Source organism: Mesitornis unicolor, unplaced genomic scaffold, assembly GCF_000695765.1.
Source record: "Mesitornis unicolor isolate BGI_N332 unplaced genomic scaffold, ASM69576v1 scaffold4658, whole genome shotgun sequence".
Classification (NCBI taxonomy): domain Eukaryota; kingdom Metazoa; phylum Chordata; class Aves; order Mesitornithiformes; family Mesitornithidae; genus Mesitornis; species Mesitornis unicolor.
In genome coordinates, this window is record NW_010202573.1 from 40,596 (window position 1) to 44,675 (window position 4,080).

The following is a 4,080-nucleotide window of genomic DNA, read 5'->3' on the forward strand; positions in this document are numbered from 1 at the left end:
AGCAGGAAAGATCACATCTCAGCTACCCACGGAACACAGAAAAAGCCAAAACACAAATACCTACATCTCTTCCCAGGGGTATTTGACCCTAAAACCAGTGTCACGTAGCAGCGGCATGAAGCAGCACTCGCCCAGCCCCAGGTAAGGTTGGGGGCTGCCCCTCTTGCCTGGGGTGATTCCCCAGAAGCAGGAAGCAAAACTACCCTTGAACCCTGAGTAAAAGCCAGGAGGTGCAGGCACACGATCTACCTTTCGTATTCCACGTATAAAACGTAAGGTCTGTATCCCACAGGTAAAACGGGGGGAGCTGGCATGGGAATGAAAAGCCAGGCCCAGGCTGTGCCCAGCTCCCGGCAGAGCTACAGCTCTGCGACACTCGGTGCCATCCCATGTCCCCCCCTGCTCTCTGCTGTGTAACTGTCAGTTTTCTAAGCTTTCCCTGGGCAAAAGCAAAGCCGAGCAGTAACCACAGTAACAGAATGACCCGATCCACTGAAAATCCCTTGGGAAAGTCAGCAGCTCCTACGGGACCCCGTCAGCTGGACACAGGGCACCAGGCAGCACAGGTAGCGCGGTACCAGATGGGAAAGATCAGCTACGGCAGCAGAAAGCAAAACCTGACTTTAATCAAGAAATCTCTTTCCTCGGATGACTTTTAAATGTCCATTTATGATCAAAACCAAAGGCCCAGGCTATTATTACTTCTGGGCGGAAATTGTTTTTCCAGCTCCTTCAGGAGTCCAGGCAGGGAATCTGATGGGAATTTTTGTGTAAAGCAGAAATAGCTTCAAACCACACAGGGACGATCGTCATGATGGGATACGCAGCCTTCCTGTTCCCCCGCGGCACATTTGACACACACACAGAGCCATCCGAGTGAATACACTCGTAGTGTCTCTCCTCAAACAAGATGCATCATTCTGCAGCAGTTGCTGCACACCAAAACTCTTCTAAGGCAAAGGTTTAAAGTCATCCATCTTAAAAAGCCATGATTAGGAAAGCAGAGCAAAATTGGCAGGGCAGAAGCTGCACTAAAAGCAGACAGATTTGCTTTTAACGCACTGAGCAAGAAAACAGGCTGCTTTGCTTTTGGATGGAACAAGAGTTCACCCCTACTGCTCATTTTGAACTCGGCATCCCGCAAGCAGGGCTGCAGATGGGAGTGCTAAGCAAGCTGTGCTGCTGTGAGACCCTCCACAGGTATAAGCTCCTTCTACACTTCCCACAGGCTCTTCATTTAGGCGCTGATTCGGGGGGCTGTGTATGTGTGTTCTGCTCAGTTAAGGCCGCAGGATCATCCACTGAAGTCCTGGCCTTAAATAACATCAACGGACCAGGAGTTTAAATACAAATTACTTGTGAAACCGATGAAAGTTCTCGATGCTGTAGGACAACGATAACGACACGAATACATCCCAGAAGCATTAAACAGATGCACTGCCCCAGTCTGCTGCCCACTGCAGCTCCTGGAGCAGCCCTGGAGCAGGAAGCCATCCCCATGTAGTGCCCCAGGCACTTTTGGGGAGCCTGAACCCACAGTTCTGCCTCCCCAGCGGCTTCATGCTCTGCTTGTAACCGCAGCAGTTACCTTCCAGCAGTGTAACCCACATAGCAGCAAAAGGAATAATTTTGCTATTACCATATTCAGGTCCTACAGATACTTAAAACCAGCAATCGCCAGGCTGCAAAATGAAATTAGGAGCATCAATTACATTTTTGGGAATTAGCTTGTATTTCTACTTTTACTAAGCCTTTTCACAGAAACACAGAATGTCAGGAGCTGGAAGGGATTGGTTCTTGTATTTGCAAAATGCAAAGTGAATGAATTTCCTCCTATTTTTCAGAATCATCATTTGCACAGGTAAATACAGACTTGTGAAATACCAAACCCCCAATGAACAAAGAACAAAACACGACTTACTTTGAGAGAACCACTTACAGTTTACTCCCACGTGCTGTACCTCACCATCTAACCGCGTATGTTTATCTTACAGGCTGCCTTGTTTAAATCTTGGTTTATCCTGGAGCTTAGTACTGGAAACAAGGATCTTTTGGAGCTACTGGGGTATTTGTAAGGTTTAAACATTTACATTTTGAAGGAAAAAAAACCACTTTATCCCACACCACAATTTTGTTTTGGTTGAAAAAAGAAAGCATTCTTTAGATGGCCTTTCACGTTCGCTTTGGTATCTTTACAAGGAAGAGAAGTCTGTGTTTGATCTGAAGTACATTGGTTACATTACACTGGATTTTACAGGTGGAATTTTGCTTTAAAGCAGGTAATGAACCAATAGGACATGGATTGGAAGAGGCAGTGAATCCTCACATCTCATTAAAAATCAGTACTTTCTGTTGCAGTTTATCAGCATCGCAGTCATGGCAGCATCTCATAACAGGAATTCAGGAATCAGACGGCCCGTTCCTTGCTCCACCTGCCCTTGTGCATCGTATCAGCTTGTGACAGATCTTCATCGTGCAATCAGAGTACGAAATGCAACACATCATTGCTGAGGTAGCATCCTACAAATGAGCTGGATAACCAAGTGCAAGGAAAACATCCTTTTCCATTCTAACTTCCTCTATACTAAAACGTAAGGAACACTGTATCACTTATATACAAAATGTTTAAGTATTTCTCAAATGGTAGCTAGCACTGCACAAACCCACCAGATCCACTCTGCCTTCTGCACCCCAGTATAATTTTACAGTGACTCCACAAGATGCAAGGCTCCACTTACAGCCTCGTCTCATACAGTGATCTGTTCATACTTAAAATGTTAAACACCTGAAAACTAATCATGTTGTAAAAACTCTATTCACTACTATAGTTTTCTTTAAAGAAAAAGTATGTCAGGGTCTGATATCTATTGGATAACTAACACTGGTGTTTCTGGGAATGCTATGTGTGCTTAACTAATATTTTCCTGTTGGCCATTTGGTCCAAATGAGATTCAGGCTTGAGTAACAGACACAGAAACATGAGGAAACCTCACATCAACACAGCCCCACCTGACCAGACGTATTTTCTGTTTCAGGACTAAACCCAAATACCCACGCTAGGAAACCAGTATTGCCGAAGCCTCAGCATCAACCAAATTCTGTGTCCACACCAACACGTCCCAGTGGCAGGATGTGGGCTTAGCTGCTCCATCACAAAGATGTCCAGAGCTACAAAGATGCTGGAGGGAGTGGAGCATCTCCTGCTGAGGAGCGGCTGAGGGAGCTGGGGCTCTTGAGCTTGGAGCAGAGGAGACTGAGGGGTGCCCTCATTCCTGGGGATCCATTGGGAAAGGGCAGTGTCAGGAGGAAGGAGCCAGGCTCTGCTCTGGGATGGCCAATGCCAGGACAAGGGGCAATGGTCCCAAGCTGGAGCACAGGAGGTTCAAGCTGAAGATGAGGCCAAAGTTTGTGAGTGTGAGGGTTCTGGAGCATGGCCCAGGCTGCCCAGAGAGGTTGTGGAGTCTCCTTGTGTGGAGACACCCAAAGCCCTGGCCGTGTTCCTGTGTGACTGCTCTGGTGATCCTGCTCTGGCAGGGGTTGCACTGGGGGAGCTCTCCAGGTCCCTTCCAACTCCTCACATTCTGTGATCCTGTAATCATCACTTCCTACAGCTTTGTGAAGACAAACAGACACAGTTGGGGCCATGCCTGTAAGATAACAGCGTTGTGACCTAAGGTCCATGGGTTAAATTAGAGCAAAGTATGGCAAGCTTTTCAGGAAACAGATGATATGTTTACCTAGGTCTCCAATAAAGATAAATCTACAACATTAGTGTATCAGAGTCAACTTGCATCAGAACATACGCTTAGGAGAATGGCAGCATGCTTTTCTTTTTGGATAGGCAATAAATATCGGTTTGAAGCCACTGGGATACCTAATAAATTGTAGTTATGAAAATGAGTTGTATCTGCTACTGCAGGAGAAGAACTTTGACAAAACTTGTTGTTAAACAATAAAATGTGAATTACAGAATTATGAAAGAGAAACATTTGAGAAATGCGTTTTTGCATGCTATTCTTTTAAGGTCTACAGTGAAATCTGCCTAAAACGCTTTGCGAGGGCTAGAACTACGTCTTCAAG